This window comes from Pangasianodon hypophthalmus, chromosome 21 (assembly GCF_027358585.1).
Source record: "Pangasianodon hypophthalmus isolate fPanHyp1 chromosome 21, fPanHyp1.pri, whole genome shotgun sequence".
Lineage (NCBI taxonomy): Eukaryota > Metazoa > Chordata > Actinopteri > Siluriformes > Pangasiidae > Pangasianodon > Pangasianodon hypophthalmus.
The window spans coordinates 435,729-455,728 of NC_069730.1; the positions used below are offsets into that span (position 1 = coordinate 435,729).

Genomic DNA, 20,000 nt, shown 5'->3' on the forward strand with positions numbered 1-20,000 from the left:
TTAGGAAGCTGAAGACCTAAAAGTCTCCCTAGATAGGGTGTATAAGTTATTATTAAGCCTACACCCTATGTAGTAGTTGTGTGTGTGTGTGTGTGTGTGTGTGTGTGTGTGTGTGTGTGTGTGTGTGTGTGTGTGTGTGTGTGTGTGTGTGTCTGACCAGTAGATGGCGGTCACTGACAGATTTCTCCACAATCTTCAGCAGGATGGAAATAAATGAACATTTTGATGAAGACATTAGACTTCTACATTTTTTTAGATATTATTATTTTATTAGATTAGATTTACAGAATATTTTAATGATGATCTTGTGTTGTGTGTGAATATAAAGTGAGGTTTTATAACATTATCATTTCACTGATCAGACTGCACAGTTTCAGAATGTGAGTGATGTAAACCTCAGCAACTTCATCTTCTTTTTAAAAATAATTATAAAACATCTTCCATTGTGAGATTGCTAAAGACTAGTTTAACCGAAAGACAATTGTTTTTATTTTATTTTCTGTGTGAAAAAATCTCTATATAGAGCACTACAGCACTTTAATATCATAAAACACACACACACACACACACACACACATGATTTTTCATTTCGTTGTGTTTATTCTGAGCTGAACAGACAGGAAGTGATGGTGTGAAGGCGTGTGTGAGGAGATAAACAGGTCTGTGACTTGGGGGAAGAACCGGTACCAGAGAGAGTGAGACACAGAGAGAGTGAGACAGAAAGAGAGAGATTATATATCTGACAGCTTGGGTGTTAATTAGAAAAGACTCTCTCTCTCTCTCTCTCTCTCTCTCTCTCTCTCATTGCTCTGAGCTCTGAATAAAGTCTCATTTCATTAATTTTATTCTCCTCCTGGACACATAACTCTAAATGTCGCTTACGTTGTCACTATATAGAGTTCAGAAACCCATCTTTTCCCTAGATAGGGTCTAACAGTCATTATTTTGTGCCATAAACCCCAAAAGGTTCCTTTTTGGACATGTACATAATGCCTAGAAGCTGTAATTTGCACTAGATAGGGTCAAGCAGTCATTGTTTTATCTCAGGAATAAAGGAGAAATGATCTGAACCCCAAATAAACCTCCCTAGTGGACATATCGTTTAGTCCGAAGGGTCTAGACACTATTACTCACACTAGATATGGTGGAAGAGTTAATATTTTCTCCCCAAATAGTGCAGATATAGATCTAGAATAAAACACTTCATTCCAAACTGCTCTCATTTAAACATGTGCACTACCAAGGCTTTCTAAATCATTATCTCAGTAGAAGAGATTATTTCATAGTGTGTGTAGCACACGTTCAAGGGAATACAGTGTTAAACCCTAAACCTAAGGAAGGGTGAAGAAGTTATTTACAGAAATTTGCTCAATATTTCCACCACATTTTTCTCAATACACAAATTAATATGAGTAGAATTATTTGGATTTGTTCTTTCTTTCTTGCTCAGATACATCAGGATCTGTAAAAAATGTATATATTAAAAAAAATATGCATTAACCGTATGATGCTGGACTTATGGGTTTATATATAAATGAGTAAATTATATTATATACAACTAGAACTATAACTATATAATATATTATTATAGAACTATTAAGAGTTCTTGTTACAGGTTCTCTGTAGAGCTCGGGAACACGGCGTTTCCTGATCAGAAATAATTCCAAACTAGAACCTTTTACTTTACAAACAACCTCCTAAAGGTCCCTTTTTCTAAAAGCATAGTGTGCTTAGTCAATATAAATAAATGTAGTGCACTAGATAGGGTGTAAAAGTAAGACAAATAATAATAAATAATAAAAGTCATAATTTGCACTACATGTGGAGAGGTTATGGAGCACAAACCCAAACCAGAACTATAGTGAACTGCATAGTCAGTCTATTATTGTGTATCGTTCAGAGTGTCCTTACACAACCAGTGAAGTATTACAGTAATCATAAATCATTTTCTTTACGTGTTTATGGTTATTTTTGGATGGAGTCTTTATAAAAGTCACACTTTGTTGGTTTTCTCACCTGCAGCAGGTCAGTGGAGCGCTCCTCTCAGCCTGTTAATGACACCATGTCATGTTTTCAACACCAATAAATGTTAGATTTTAAAAAAAGAAAAAAAGTGTGTGTGTTTGTAAGAACGCTTGTTTAAATGTAATTAGAATCAGACTGATTTGATCTCCTCACCACGTTACCGGTAGCTCAACTGAATCATTTCTATTGTAAAATTAATAAAAAATTATAGTAAAATAAACCGATCTGGTGCTGTTACTTTACAGAGTTGTGACAGTGAGGTTGAAGACATTTTGGTGATGAATTAGTGAAAGAGATTTGTGTGTTTTGCACTGACCAGATCTCCACATCTTGTAGAACCAAAATTCATCATTACAGAAATAAAACCCATATTTTTCTCTGATGTTATGTGAAGCACATTTCCTGCTCCCACAAACCTGTCACATGCTCAGCGGCGTGTGTGTGTGTGTGTGTGTGTGTGTTGAACATTCAGCTCCAGATGGATCAACACATGCTGAAAATATGAGCTGATGTATAACACGCCTTTTTACGTCTGACCCCAATCTATCACTGCGCACAAACATCGCCGTCCCTCCGTCCTGCTCATGGCTGCACACACACACACACACACACACACACACACACACACACACACACACACACACACTGAGCAGTCCTAAAGCCACTCACACTAAAAATAACCACAAACACACACAGACCAGGAGGAAGTTCTCTTTAAGATGCTTTTAAACTCTGATACGAATCGCTTCTTTATGGCAGAAATCAGAAATACATCAACTGTGGCACAGTTACTCACGTTTATGTGTGTGTGTGTGTGTGTGTGTGTGTGTGTGTGTGTGTGTGTTATCATTAATAGTAGGCAGACAGTGGTGTCATGGTGGAGTGTGTATATTCATGAAACAGGTTTTGAGTTATAGTGAAGTATATTTATAATCACACTATTCATGTACACAGTGGGAATTAATATTGTGTCCAATTCACACACAATACCAGGGTATACACACATATTTATATTTATATTTATATTTATATTTATATTTATATTTATATTTAGTCATTTGGCAGATGATCTAAAGGGGCAGTGAGACAAAGCACCCAGATGAAGTTGAGACAAATGTTAAAGTGGTTTAAAATGATTTCAGAGTCCATGAATAATAATAAAATTAAAAGCCATGAGGCAGTAAAATGTGACACGTAAAGTTCAAGCTCTGCACTGCATTCTCCTCGACAAAATTATGTCCTGCTTAAAATGTATTCAGACAAACAGAGTGATAAACACTAAACACACACACACACACACACACACACACACACACACACACACACACGACTTTACGTCTCTCCTACGTGTCTGAGCGAATCGTATTTCGCTATCGGTGCAGAATGAGAGCTTTTCTCAGAAACCAGCGATTTATAATTATCTGTACAATACAAAATAACACGTCATTTATCTCTCTGGAGGAAAATTACAAACACAGAACACACTGCATTAACACATTAACACAAACACAAAGAATGTCTTCAATAAAGTCAAATTTATCTTGTTTTTCTTATTATAAGATTATTATTTTAAGCAGTAAACCAAATATAAGATTATGAAAGCTATTTTGGGACATTTTTATTCATGTGAAGCTTTACATTTTCTTATTCTATTGGCAGGCAATTTTGTTTATTTCTAGAAATATTATAAATGCTTCAAATGAGCAAAATTATCTGCCAGGAGAACTATGATAAGCTAGAAATGAGTAAAAAAAAAAGTCTAGAAATAGGTTTAATAATCTTACATTTGGTTTATGGTAAACTTATGATAGGAAATACTAGATAGATTTGACTTTATTCAATATATTCTCACTTGCTAAGATGCCATTTTTTGCAGTGTAAGTTTATGGGTGTAGCAGCATATGGAGTGTATTAATCAGTAACATTTGGTCTAGACTATTAAAAACAGGACATTATGAAGTGTGTTAAAGTGAAATATGAATATCACTTCTTTTATAAAAACCTAGACGTTCGATTCTAGTCGGTTATAAAGGCTCAGTGTCAGGAAGATTTGGAGGGCAGCTCAACCTGCAGCCTCTCGTGTCGTGTCCATGAAAAGAGCCGATTTAATACCGATTTAATGTCCAGTGCACATTTGCACACTTGCATGCAGATAGACGACATTAACATGCATGTGTCTGAAACAATAACCTCCGTCATTGTCTCTCTATTCTTCATTAATGCTGTAATTCTGCCAAGTTTGGTGAACATCAAAGCGCTGTTTCATTTTCTTTTAAAATTTAGACACCCCATTATCCTAACACACACACACACACACACACACGGTGAATATTATAACTCATACACTGCGGGATGAGCCTGATGGACGAAGCGTGTGTACCATGTGGTTAAGACGAGAGGTCAATCAGGTCAACTAGAGTTCTTTTTATTCCCTTTTCCAGCTCAGACCGGAAGTGTGCACTTCTCTCAACCTCCTAACATTTAAATCCGATTTGATCCGATGAACAGAATGACAGGATTGTGTTGTCTAATAAAATGCCACGTGACAGACAGACGTGTGAAATTTGTTCAAAATAAGGAATCGTAGAAGACACCTGTGTTTGTGCAGTCTTCTGACCTCTATCAGATGGATGTTCCCTACATAGGCAGCATTAGCACCCTCCTGAGATAAAGTCTCTCTCATGTGGACAGCAGCTTCCACAAACATGACAACCAAACAGCCATTCCAAAAGAAACTTTTATAAATGAAAGTGAATCACTCTAGGAATCATTTTCAAAAGTAGGAGTAGTTTTCAAACTACAAAACTTAAGAGAATCACTCTAGGAGTCATTTAGAAAAGGAAGGAATTATTTAAAACCTCTAGGAATCATTTACATTCATAAGTGAATCATTCCAGAAGCTGTTTACAAACATAAATGAATCACTCTAGGTGTCCTTTAAATATGTAAATGAATCACACCACAAACTTCAGTGGAATTAAAGAATCTAAGAATCAAATGAAAGTGAATCAAATTAGGAGTTGTTTACAAACATAAATGGAATCACTTTAGGGGTTGTTTATGAATGTAAATTAATCCTGATAAAGTGTCATTAATAAAGATATTTGTGATAAATATTGTGGTATATCGCATAACTGAAAATCAGCACCTGCTCCTGAACCTCGTCATGCAGCAGAACCTGCTGTACGTCTCTGACACTGTCATTAACACACCGCTTCAAACCCTCTCCACCACACACACACACACACACACACACACACACACACGCGCACTGAGGTAGAGCACATGTGATCGGCCTCTTGACCTCCACATGAATGGGCTCCAGAACCGGTTCCTGCTCCACATTAACATCTAAATGAGCCACAATAAAGGTTACAGCATGTTATTTGATGTTTCAATGCAAACACACATCAAAGTAGCATCTCCATCTCCATCTTCATCTCCATCTCTATCTCCATCTCTATCTCCACGCACGTCTCTGTTTTCTCCATCTCCATCTTCTCTGTCTCTGTCTCTGTGTTCGTTCCTGTGTTCATGTTCATGTTGGACCACACTTACAGCATCGTGGTGTCTCTGTTCTGTCATGTTGTTAGTGAATCTCTGTTTTTCTGTGTGTGTATGTGTTTGTGTGTGTGTGTGTGTGTGTGTGTGTGTATGTGTGTGTGTGTGATACAGAGAGGTTTGGACAAAAGGAGAGCACGTTGTCTGACTGATCTATAAGAATAAAGCTCATTATCCATTGTACACACGCACAATAGAGCCGAGTGCAACAGGATTCACACACACACACACACACGCACACACACACACACACACTGGCTTAATGAAAATCCCACACCTGAATGTCATCACAATAACAGTGAAATTATAAAGAATGAGAAGTGTGTTAAGAGGTAGAGGTGTGTGTGTGTGTGTGTGTGTGTGTGTGTGTGCAGGATTCCTTGAGAAAATCTGAACAATCTTTGTTGTGGAAGAAATTTTTAGATGGAATTTTCAAGGCTCTGTGAAGGATAGATGAAGGCTCTAGGAGGGTTCTGTGAAGGCTCTAAGAAATCTTTATGAAGGTTTTGTGATGGCTCTGTGAAGGTTTTGTGATGGCTCTGTGAAGGTTCTGTGAAGGTTCTGTGGAGGTTCTGTGGAGGTTCTGTGAAGGCTCTGTGATGGTTCTATAAATTGGACTAAGATCAGCAAGTCTAATCATTTCGTTTTGACATTTTATTAGGTACAGAATAACGTTAATAACATTTAGCACACACACGTGTAGTGTATCGTATTTTACAGTAAAATTATTTCTGTAATATTATTGCAATATTACAGCAGAATTTTTAAACAATTGTATTTATTGTCTCTGTATGTCTCTGGTTCTGTATTAATAAAGAATAAAGAATAAATAATAAATTATTGTTTCTGCAGAGGCTTCACAGCAGACGTGATGGATGGCACTGACATGTTCGTGTTTCTCGTTAGAGCCGAGCCGCGGTCTCGCGCTAATTAATAATTATTTTTGAGATTTAATAATGCAGTGTGTCTGTTGGCCTTTTTAAAGCCGGTGTCATGTTCAATCACGTCGCCGTGAATCGTCCCCTCTAGGTCCATTTTTTAGAGATAATTGGGTCTTCACTCAAGGCGAGGTGATTGGATGTGACAGTGTGGGCGGAGTTTAATGTTTTTAATAAAGAGAACACGCCCAGAACGACACGACTGAGCAGGAGGTTTGAAAAATGTAGTTAATTATCCAGAGTGTGTGAAGGTGTGAAGACGATCCCGAATCACTCGCCTTTAAACGAGTGTAATGATGCTTTGACCTGAATTCGCCTGAGGAAGTGTGTGTGTGTGTGTGTGTGTGTGTGTGTGTGTGTGTGTGTGTGTGTGTGCAGGCTGTAAGCATAGCCACTTCCGTCCTCATTATAAAGCAGATTTTATAATGTAACCATCTGATTCAGAATCATTTGAATATGAATCGCTGGCACCACTTTAGTATAACAGTAATGATTTTTTATATTTTTATAAATGTATAATTTTATATACTGTATAGAATTGGAAATATTTGTTTTTGTTTCTGTATATAATAGTCACAATGTTGTAAATACCTGTTACACTGGCAATGATCATAAATTAAGTTTAGACTAGACCAATATTTACATCTAATATCATCATCATAATTAAAATAATACATTTCTGTTCTACGCAGAACAGCGATAAGGGAATCCTCGGTGACGTAACCATAGCAACAATCTTACCATGCTAACTTATATTATAGCATAGAGCGGAAAGGTAAACGGTAGCTAAATGAAATAAATACTTTAGTAAAACATGTAGCGTGCCCGTGTGTGTGAGAACTGCTCAAGATTCCCTCTTTACAGCAGTGTATCTTATCATTCCAGAATTCATTCATTAAGTTAATTCATTAATTCAGTTTATTCCTCATTAAATCACAGTATAATTATCAAATTATAAATAATTAACATCAAATCAGCTTTTTTCTGCCATGTTTCTGTTGTTGCTCTCCAATTCCCTGAAACACAGAGCAGCCTACAAACATGGCCGCTAGCAACCACATCTCCCAGAGTGCACCACGGCCTACAGACACGGCCGCCATGGACTACAACACCCAACACACACTCACCTGCTCAAGTCCACCATACTGCTAATTACACACACCTGAACTCCATCACACACCACTCACAGTCACGGCATTTAAGCTCCTTCAGTTCCTGTAGTCACTGTGAGGTAAATGTTCAGTGTCCCGGAGATACTGAGACACATTTCTGTGTGTTTACCTCACACTTATTATCCTGCTTTCTGCTTCCTGCTTCCTGCTTCATGTCTTTGTGTCTTTGTGTTTTTCCCTCTTTGCTCTGGTTGCTCATGGCCTGATTCCTGCCTGTTTATGAACCTGGTTCTCCTCTCACACTGCCTGTGTGAAAACAAACTTAACACTTTAGTCCATAAATTAGTGAAAATTAATTTATGAAACTGAAGTTTGAAAATTGAAGATTTTGAGCTCATTTCAAAATGAAAATGGGAAAACAAACAAACAGCTTTTGATTTATTTTTCTTATTGTTTTGAACTAAAATAGAAAATAGTTTCATTTTTGATTATTTTAAAAAATTATCATTTCTACTTGTTTCACCAGACAAACTCTAGTAATCCAGTTTTCATGAATCATTTCATGAAGTTTCGGTGTAAACAGAGTCGTACACACAGAAGTCCACTCAGATATTCTACAGAACACATGCTCTGGTGAAGAGGCGTAACTCTGAAATTCTGTTTTTGTAAAAGATTTAATCAAAATGGACTCAACGTGAGCAGAAATAAATTTTGGAGATTAAGTTCTTCTTATTCTGCAGCACCTGAGAGTAAGTTTTTCAGTCGTCATGTCGTGTTCCTTCACCGTGATCCACGCGACACGTCCGGCTCGTTCGCGGCTGTTTGTTAATTTCAGCCCCAAAATGAAGCTGAAATGATGAAAAACATGAAGAAATAGACAGATTTTTTGTAATGGTTATTGTTTTAAAGCCAAAATCTGTTTTGAACATTTCATCTGCATGTATTTATTTAAAAAAACAGAAAGTGAATGAACGCAGACTTTTCTGCTGCCCGGGTTTGTTTGGTTTTTTCCCCGGTCTCTCTGTCCTCTTGCCCTCGGTGTTCATGGTGATGTAAAGTGCAACATCAAACCTCTTTACTGTGACGCAGAACCACAGCGTGACTTTATCAGTTAAAGAGCTCGTGGTTTTCCCCTCGAGGGCGTCGAGTCTACGGGTCCAAATATTTACATTAGGACACATCAGCTAGACGCAGGGCACCGCGGAGAGCCGCTGGGATTCCATTAGCCGAGCTAAATGTCCAGAAAGAATCTGGAACAGACAAGTACCTTCACACGAGCGACGGACCGGAACCACCGCATTACACACAGCACACTTCCTCTAGTACACTACTCACACTCATAAATTAGCTTCTCATTGTCTGATGGTCAGAGTGCTGCAGTAAAGGTCTAAACGAGCACTGAGTGTGAGTCGACTGTTTATCTAACCCTGTGTGTGTGTGTGTGTGTGTGTGTGTGTGTGTGTGTGTGTGTGTGTGTGTGTTTGAATGGTGTGTTCTGATTGCTTAAGTGTGGTACGAATGATAAAACACACACATAATGTCAGATGTTAATTGCTGAGAGTGTTAAGACTTCATGTGTTAGCATCACAATTTACAAAGACCTAAAGCATTTAGTGTTTTTAAATGCAAATTTTTAAAAGAAAATTTTAGCATAAGTTTATCTTTTAGCATTAGATAAATTTCAGTTTCATACGATCATTTCTCATCAAGCAGCTTCTCGAATTAACTCAAATGAATATTTAGCATTTAGTTCTAATGCTAGCGGCTAATTATAAATGCTAGTGGTTTACACAAATAGTTTGAGTGTGTGATTGTAATAACTGATTAAACAATAAAAACTCAATTCTCACTAGTTTGTGATAGTTGTTTGGGTTTTTGTGTTTCTTCAGGAAGTCACATATACCATAAATTTAGCACAAATGTAATTAATTAATTATTTAAATATAAACACACCTGACTGTGTGAGTGACACGACTCTTTTCAGTAGTTAATGAGAGACGGAGAGAGAGATGGAGAGAGATGGATAAAGACCCTGACCTCCTCTCCAGCACTTTCTTTCTTACAGTTTCCACTCAGTCAAAGTTTTAATTTTATTTTGATGATTTAATTTTGCTTTATTTTGTTTGTACACTTTTTTTTAACCTTGTCAAATCGAACAGGAATTTAGTCTGATGTGTTTTTTCACACTTGTAATTTGTTCTCAGTTTTATTGTTTTTTTTTTCAAAATGACTAAAGAGACAAATTTAATAAAGACAAAGTTACAAAAAGTCCTTCAAGAAAAAGACACGAAACAAACAAAAACGAAACAATCATTTTGAACCTGTGATTGTTTTTGAAGCATGAAAACAGTCTTCATTTCATTTCTTTAATTCTGCTTCATTTGAAGACTCTTAGCCCCTCCCTCTCACTCTTAGCCCCTCCCTCTGAGTTTTAGCTCCTCCTTCTCACGCTTAGCCCCTCCCTCTCACTTTTAGTTCCTCCCTCTCAGTCTTAGCTCCTCCCTTTTATTTCCTCCACCATTTACTGTATATTCAGTGATATTTGATTAAATCTCAGTTTTAAATTTGTTGCTTTGGGCTTTAAGTGTCTTCAGTATTATTCAGACAGGATCAGATTTCTGTACGTGTGTGTGTTCAGTAACGCTGCAGAAGGACGTCTGTAGTAATTCTAATCAATGACCATCGAACGTCTTCACCATGAACACACACTCATCACGCTATAAGCGCCATGTTTACTTATGCTTGTTATAGGGGGCGTGGCCACGCTTGATCATCAGTAGGTCACATGACCATGACATGTCAGTAGAGTGTATCTGTGCTAGGAACTCAGTAACTTCCCTAAAAGCCCAGGAAGTGTCGCTTCTCTGACGCACTTTTACACCTAGTCTAGAGTTTATTTCTTCTGAGTTTTAAATGTTCGGGTTCAGCGTGAGACGAAAGAGAAACAATAAACGAGTGAGTGCTTCCTGGAGCGTCTTCATACCGAAGGAAAAGCTCAGAACCTCTTTTCCCACGGGATAAAACACGATCTTTACCCACATGTCAGTTCAGACGGGGTTTCTACGAAGCTGGCGTTATTTCTCCTGCTCGGTTTATAGAAGAGAAAATACAGAGTAATGTTTCTGTGAAAAATGACTGACGTGACGGATTCAGACTAAATCCCAGAGATACTCCGGGATTAATCACATCACACACCTCCACGTGGAAAACTAATCCCGTCCGAGCAGGGCTTTAGGTCTTTCTCCGTGACCCGTCCGGAACAGAAAACATGCAGCACGTTTCTAATAATAACTGAACCACGCCTGGAGCTGAATAAAGTGAATTTGTGTTGTTTATTTCCCAGAATCCTTTATTATCCCGTGTCTGCTCTGTGTTCAGCATATTGTGAATGTTCTCCGGATCATGGCTGATTCGATCACAGCTTATTTCCTAAATGTGTTCTGGCACCAAGCGCACTAATGTAGGCACTCTTATAAACAAGCGCAGCGAGTCAGAGGGCCGTGAAGCTGAACTCGTGTTACCTGGAGGGACGACTGGACGCTTTATTATCCTGCTGCATGTTAGGACAAGACTCCAGGCTCCGGCTCAAATCCCTCAACATCCTGGACTTCAGAAATTTCCTAAATGAGGCAGAATTTCCTCGTTATGATAATGGAGGCTAGTTTTCCCCGGAGCAGTAAATCTTAAATGGGAGCGAGAGCGAGCAGGCGTGCAGACGAGGACTCTTTAACCAGCGCCACAACCTGCGCTTCATCACTGCAATTGGGATTTTTATTTGATTTGAGCGAGTCACAGCGATGAGGCCGAGTCACAACCGAGTCCTCCATTAAAATAATTCACCATGAGATGTTTCATTAATGAAGCGAGCGCTGACAAACACCGCACTTTCCACCATCTTAAACTGCTCATGTTTTCTATTTTATTGCTGAGGAACTAAAACACGATTGATGAATAAAAATGTGAATGTGATCAAAATACACAGAATATCATACGAACAATACACAGGAAATATAATGTACATATGATAATATTCAATAATACACAAAACATATCAATATATTGCTATTATATGGCAATAAACATTTTATTATACTATTATGAAGCAGGACCTATGGCATATATTACAGCATAATATTTATATATATACGTATATATATTTATAAATATATTCATACATACATATAATTGTGAATTAAAATAATACACAATATACAGCAAATTAAAATGCAGATTATAGTACTGTAATACACAAAAACATAACACAAACATATTAATGAATGTATCAATATAGTGTAATGTAAATATTATTGTATAATATCAATATTAATATGATTTACGTCTAATAGATTTGACTGTTTATGATTAATGGTATAGAGTTTAGCAAAACTAACACTGGAACATATTTAGTTATAAATGAAGCGATAAATTAAAGGTTCTAGGATTCTATAAAAACAGGAGATATTATAGAAAATAAAGAAAGAAAGTAACATGGATGATATAAACAATAAAAATGTTTTTAGAAATTTCAACTGAACAGAAAATTATAAAAAATAATAGAAATATTATTTTACAGGAATGAACAGATGAGCAGCTAATAAGATAAATAAAGGTTTGAAAATGAGAAAAGAAAAGCTTTGAGTGTGTGTGTGTGTATGCTTGTGTGTATGTGTGTATGCGTGTGTGTGTGTGTGTGTGTGTGTGTGTGTTGTTCCTGCACATCTTCATCACTCGGCTGTGTTTCATTCCCCCGTCGCTGCCTCTCTGTGCAGTAATGAGCGCTCTGAGCGACACACTCGTCCACTCGGCCGCTCTCTCGCTCTGATTTTCATAATAAACCCACAGCGAGTTTATTCTCCTGTAAAAACACGTCACAAAAGATTTGAGCAAAAATCTGCCTGTTTGAGCTCGTTAAAGTTACAGAAGTGAAGGCAGAGAGCCGAGCTGCCTCGAAATAGATCATTAATCTGCTTTAATGCCATATTTATTAATAATATAACTCTTACAGTGAACAAAGACTCTGTATTTTATCATTATTACTATTATTATTTATACAAAGTATTATTTATATATTTATAAATAATATCTATTTATACTATTATTATTATTATTATTATTATTATTATTATTATATGGGCTGAAACATGTTTGGTGTGTGAAGTTTATTTCTTTATTTTTGTAAAAATGTGGCTAACAAATAATTACAGTTTATAGCCTCCAGTTTCGCATCATCAAAACAGTGAACTCTTATAATCTACAAGCTCCGCCTTCAGACTTTAGGCCACGCCCCCACACCAGTAAGTCTGTTTGAGACACAGAGGAATAATTTACACACAGCGCACTAAACTGGAGTCTTTATGCTTCTGTTACTCGCTAATGACATCCACCTCGTAGCTCTAAAGGTGGTCAAAAGTAAAGAAGTGATGTTCTGACTGCTCATGTGTGTGTGTGTGTGTGTGTGTGTGTGTGTGTGTGTGTGTGTGTGTGTGTTGAGGCCTCAGATGTGTCCAGAAACAGGTGCAGATTTTTGCCCCAGGCTTTGATCTGCAGTCAGACACACACACACACACACACACACACACACACACACACGCACACACACACACACACACATACAAACATATTTCATTTACCACAATACATTAAACACAGATTAAAGCTAATGTTGGCTTTTTTTTAGGAAACACCATAAATAAGTCATATTTTTATCCTAATAATCAGATTATTCAGTGCATATAAACTGCTATGATTATTATCGGAGTCTCTGAGAGACTCTACACACGTCTCTCACCTTCACCTGCTCATCACATTCTCTTATTATCTGTAAAGTCTAAGTGATAAATTATTTACAGCGGCACATCACTAGCGATCCTCAGTCTGATCTGCGCACAGTGGAGCGCTCGGTCACGAATATGAAGCTGAAACAGAAAGAAGAAAACCACAGGAATCATTTCTACACTCATCACATAATGCTGCTCTTTAAAATCAGGGATTAAAATTCTTTCCAAAGCTCAAACTTGGAGTTGTAGGAAGGTTGATGTGGAACTTCTGGGCTGTGATCTTCTTCAGATTAGTAACATATACAACAGAAAGGACAGCGTTAATGCGTTAATGTTATTGTGCAGGTTTAAGTGAGGAATAAAACACAACACTGTAGTCTGGGGGTTTAAAGGGTTAAAAAGTGCGACTACAGAAGTGTGACGTTGTGTATTTCGAAGGAAATCTGATCATTGAAAGATTTGTCACTTTATCATCTATCCTGAGTGTGTGTGTAAATATATTGGCCTGTTTTACAGCTTATGAAATAATTTCTGTAAAACACCACAATGAAATGTTTTTTAAATCAGAATCTCCAGTTTCCTGCGTTTGGATTTAATCTAAAATTAAATAAAGTTAAATAAATAATGCTGAAACATTGTGTTTAATATCTGATTTAATAAAAACATCACTGAGACATTTAAATGTAGTTGTATGTGTGCTTTGTGTTTTCTGATTATTGTGTGTGTGTGTGTGTGTGTGTGAGAGAGAGAGAGAGACAGTACTGTATTGAAGGTGAACACTCGGGGTGAAAGGTGTAATATTGTGTTATGTCCTCGTCTCCGTGTCTCTAATTGAGTCCGGACTCTAATGTAATTACGGCCGGAGCGCGAGCACAGCTTTATTTCCTCCACAATTACTCCCTGGACCTGTAATTTCATCAATGGCTCTCGTTTTTGTGCGAGCGGCCGCACGGTCTGTACACTTTCTCATGCGGCTTGGATTGAAATTTACCTTCTATTGATTTGTATGGAGATGGTGGACAAACACACACACACACACACACACACAATGGGATGGAGTGTGTGAGCATATGTATGAGCATGGGTGAACATTTGGAGTGTAAAATTGTTGATTTGTGTCGGTGTGTGTATGTGTGTGTGTATGTGTGTGTGTGTGTGTGTGTGTGTGTGAGAGAGAGACAGAGGAACATGTGGCGCTGTTCTCAGAGGAACCGCAGGTCTGTAATGAGCACTCGGATGCGGACAGCAGCTGGTAAAACTCCGTCTCTCTGTGGCCTTTATACACACACACAAAGACATGCTAATGAAGTGGAGTGGAGACTGAGAACCAGCCACATGGCACACACACACACACACACACACACACACACACACACTCATACTCGAGAGCCACGTCTGCTGCAACTTTGTTCAATCAACAACAACAAACAAGAGGGACACGGCCCACCCACTGTCCTTAAGTGTGCCCTGTGTGTGTGTGTGTGTGTGTGTGTGTTAAACCTCTCCATTCCAGAGGCCACCTGAGGCCTGAGCGATCCTCTCTCAGTTTATCTTTTCATTAAGTGTGTGTGTGTGTGTGTGTGTGTGTGAGATGGTGAAGCTCTGATTGAGTTTTAATTTAAACTTCACTTCAGAAACCACAAGTGAAAATTTTCACACTCAGTTATTTAAAAAAGAGAGCTGTGAAAATCAGTTTACTCCAAACTCACTCAGAAGTGATTGTTCAGCTCTTCAGCTCTGTAAAGAAACGTTTATTATAAACACGACATATTGTGTAGAATATTTTCTTAAATTGTTCAGTTGAAGGTGTTTGTGTATAAATGAAGCTGGAAACGTGTCGAATGGCTCCTTTCAGAGCCGGAACTACTTTCTCAGAGGGAGGAGTTTGTGGTAGTTGTGTGTCTCTGATGGCGTAGGGATTCCACAGAACCTTCAGGAAAGTGTAAAGGAACCGGAACTACTTTTATCTGAATTACTGCAGCATGTGAACGTTCCAGATAAAAGAGAAAAGTCCAGGAGAACAGCTTTGGGAAGATTTACGCTCACGTCCGTCTCATCTGAAAACCGACACTGTTCCTGTGACGCTGCAGGAACACCTCCAACCACGGGAGCGCTTATAATCGACAAGCTCCGCCTTTAGACTTTAGGCCACGCCCCCATATCAGTTTGAAACATTTGCATTTCTATATTATAGTCGTGTTATTTATACTTTTATAAAAAGTGATGGTGTTCAGCAGCTGTTTATCTGCACAGATTTTATTTTTCACTACTTATTTACAGCAGCTTAAATATTATTGTATTAAACGTGTGTAGTCTTTGATATGGTGAAGTTTTCTCTATGGGGAAATGTGTTTATTTAACATGTATGGAAGGAGTCTCCAGTGTCAGCGCTTTGTAACAGAGGAGTTTACGCTTCTCTGCGGTTTCTCGGTTTCTGCATTGTTTTATCATGTTAACTTTGAGAGAATAAAGAGAGGCTGTTTGTAGCTGCTATAACGCAAGTGATTAACTTGGACTTTCTGCAACATTAAATGTAACTGTAAATGGATAAAAAGTATGATGCATCATAGTTTAATAAATAAATATGTTTGTGGTGGGTAAGTTGCTGTGGTGTAAGAGGAATAAAACACTTGGGGACGTGCTGTTATAGGAAATGAATCAGCTTCGTGGTGGAACAGAAACTCCGCCGTGTGTTTAGTTTTTATTTTTTATTTTTATTTATTTTATTTAGACTCAGATTAATGTAGAACGTTGGAGTTTTGTAGGAGAAATGTAATTCATATTTGCGTTAGTTTCTTATTCGTGGACTTTTGGTGACTTCAGGAGAATTGTGAGTTTGGCTGCTGAGTCTTTTTATTTATTATTTATTTATTATTTATCTTTAATGGTAATTGAAGTAGAAATGGATCTTCGGCAGGTTTAATGGCGTTTGGAGGCTGAAGCTCAACTCCATGAAGAAACGCTCCACTGCTGCGTCCAGGTTTGATCTCGTGGCCGTAATTGGAGCTGGAAAGTGAAGCACTTCACATGAATGGATCAGGAGCGTGTGTGTGTGTGTGTGTGTGTGTGTGTGTGTGTGTGTGTGGGGTAATAGCAGCTCTCCTCCTGGCCCTGCTGCTGGCCCTCTCGGCCTCAATAGCGGGATGAAAGCGCAGGATGAAGAGTGACGGACCGTAATTACCTGTAATGAGACTTTTGTTTTGGAGGATCGTGGAGATATTGTTGAAGTCAGCGGCGTGTGATTGAGGTGAAGTAGTGCTGCTCGGCTCCGGAGCTCCTTCCCCTCGGCCTCGATCGGCGTTTGGAGTAATTACTGAAGTTCCATTGAAGTCTCCATTTCCATTTGCACGGTGAGAGACGGAAAGAGCTTTCGAGCTTCTTCACCTCCTTCACTAAAATCACCCTCCTGAAATCTCTCCTGCAGCCAATAAAACAGCTGCAGCACTTTCCTTTTACATCATCGCTGCACTCTGCCGGTTGCCAAGACGACCGCAAACGCCACCGGAGCCGATCTGGACTGAACTGAGCGTCTTCACCGTCCGGCGTTTAGGAGCTGATTAAACCTGTCCAGCTGTGTGTGTAACTGCAGCACGGAGGAGGGACACACACTCAGGTCCAGCAGTCCAGCGCTGTGTGTGTGTGTGTGTGTGAGTGTGTGTGAGTGTGTGTGTGTGTGTGTGTGAGTGAGTGTGTGTGAGTGTGTGTGTGTGTGTGTGTGAGATTCAACAAACAAGAAGGCAGTAACAAAAGAAGCCTGAATAAAGGATAAATAAATAAAGGAAATAAAGGATATTTATTAAATAAATAAATAAATAAATTTGATGTTTTGTTATTAAATATGTGTTTGTTTGTTTATATATTTATTTATTTTTCTGTTTATCCATTTTTTTTGTTTCTCTGTTAAATTTTTTTTTATTACTTTTAATGAAAAATTAAGCCTTGGCAGGTGTGATGGAATTCCCCCAACAATTAAATAATTTTTTTTTAATGTAAATTAATAAACAAATAAGTAAATAAATAACAACAAGTTTGTTTGTTTGTTTGTTTGTTTGTTTTTATTTACTCTTAGTGAAATATAAGACTAGGATGGGATCTTCAGATTTAATGTTTTGATTATAACCAAAACAACCAAACAGTCACATTTTTATGTAAAAAGGAGAAAACAGATGCTGTGTATAAACGTGTTCCTGGCAGAAATTTGGAATTAGATTATTTTTCTAAAAAGAAATGATGAAGTTTATGATTTGGGATTTTATGTGACACAGACTTTAATTAGCTGTTAGCAACATTAGCCTCGTAGCTCAGGTGTAAGCGTAAAGAAGTGATGACACACTGATCACGCCGCAGCCGAGAGTTCGCTCACAGCGACGGGAAAATCACGAACGTTTGATTCTTATTCTGTAAAAACTGACGATCAGCTCGTTATTCAGGCTTTTATTAACCCTTTAAAGTCTCATTACACTCATTATTCAGACATTTACAGTGAAACTAATAAACAATGAAAGTATAAAAAACTGCTCTTTTTCTTTGCTATTTACTCTTTTAATTATGTTTAGCCCAAAAGTGTGTGTCTGTGTGTGTGTGTGTGTCTGTGTGTGTGTGTGTGCATACAGATTTATATGTGTTCACTTAGATGTGTGTTCTATTATTAGTTGTGTGTATCATTTAAACTGCATTCTGACAGGTGTGTGTGTGTGTGTGTGTGTGTGTGAGTGAGTGTGTGTGTGTGTGTGTGTGTGTGTGTGTGTACCAGGCAGAGCACGCTGTCATCAGCAGGCTGAGACACAGACAGCGATCACCTTCATGTCACTACCAACTGCTCCCTCAGCCACAATTAAGATAAACACTCAGGGGTGTGTGTGTGTGTGTGTGTGTGTGTGTGTGTGTGTGTTGGGGGGCAGATGAAAGAAAGAAGAGTGAGCGAGAAAATAAAGAAAGACAAAAGAGAGAGAGAGAGAGCGTCTCTCTTTCACCCTCATGGGGCATCGATGACACTCGGCCTCCTGCAACTCTCATTTACATTCTCTCCATCACACACACACACACACACACACACACTCACACACAAACACACACACACACACACACACAAACACACACACACACTCACACACACACTCACACACAAACACACACACACACACACTCACACACTCACACACACACACACACACACATTATACCTTGAATATTTGTTTTGAATTTTTATACGTTTGTATTTAACTTTTATTTTTTGCCTTACTTCTACTTCCTCTGGTTGTTGGATTGTCGTGTGACGATAAATAACTCAAACCTAAAACACTACATTCACACGCTGCAGGTCATTTTTCACTTTTTCTCAGAACAAATAAAAAAGAAAGAAAGAAAGAACTTTTTTCTGAAACAGTTTGTGAAATCTAAAATCTAATGAAATCTAATGAAATTCCACCAAATTATTAAGAGTTGTAGTGAAAATGGTTCTGTGTCGCACGTCACAGTGTGAAGATAAAAACATAAAGAATATTTATACGTTTCCTTTTCAGAAAAGATTCTAAATAAAACCTTTTTACTGAACCATCACAAGTCTGTGCATATTTCAGTTCAAGTTTATTTTATTTGTATAGTGTTTTTAACAATGGACATAGTCACAAAGCAGCTTTAAATATATAAATTCAGGATATAAATTTTAAACTTAGAAATGTATAACTTTATCCCTAATGAGCGAGTCAGAGGTGACGTCGGTGATGAAAAACTCCCTGAGACGATATTTATGTCCATTATTTAATTCAGAGGTTTACAGAGGCTTAATTTCAGATAGATATGGTTTATATCTTTTTTTCAGCACGGATAGGACCCTGAGTGTGTCAGGTGACTGTAAAAAAGCCAAAAAAAAGGCAATAAAAATGAAAATGAATGTTTTTAAAAATTGCACACTGGTGTTGGTTGCTAAAAGCTTCTGATTTTTCTAAAGATTAAATAACAAAGCACATGTTTGGTCAAAATGTCTTGTTTGAAAGCATCATCATCATCATCATCATTATTATTAACTAACTTTTGTCTTGAAAATCAAAAAGAGAATAAATAAAAAAAAAATCTTTTGCAGAGTTTACAATCGAAATTACTAGCAAAAAAACCATCTTTTTTCTGCTAATGCTCGAAGTGGAATCAGTTACAATCGTGATTTTCTGTTTCCTGTTTAGATCTCCTCGAAGTCTCTCTGCCGTGATGTTTCATGATGAGGCGCCGTCGCAGAAGCGTTAAAGCTAGTCGACTTCTTAACAACACTTTTTTTAACAGAGTAAAAACTTTCTCCTTTTCATTTCATCACACGACTGCTCCAGTGTTTGTGAAATTCCCGATTACATCTTATAAAATACCTGAACACAAAATCCAGCTCATCAGCCGCCGTTTTAAACACGTACACACAACAGTAACACAACTGAACCTTTCTCTCTACAGTGTACTGATGTTCTGAATCATGTTTCTCTGCTTTTAAAGATCGGATCGATTTAACAAATTCTGTAGAATTGCACTTCCCAAGGTTTCCTCTGAGCTTGTTTTTTTGTGAATAAACTTGACATTCAGTTGCGTGACAAGAAAAAAGTTTG

At 37.8% G+C, this 20,000-nt stretch overlaps 1 long non-coding RNA gene across 1 annotated transcript; it reads right to left on the bottom strand.

The window, feature by feature from the left end:
• Positions 1–7,497: 7,497 nt before the first annotated feature.
• LOC128317145 (uncharacterized) lies at positions 7,498–8,755 on the bottom strand. Its single transcript, XR_008300674.1, has 2 exons — positions 8,380–8,755; positions 7,498–7,942 (listed from the first exon to the last, which is right to left on the bottom strand). It is a non-coding gene; the product is annotated as an uncharacterized LOC128317145 (long non-coding RNA).
• Positions 8,756–20,000: the final 11,245 nt, after the last annotated feature.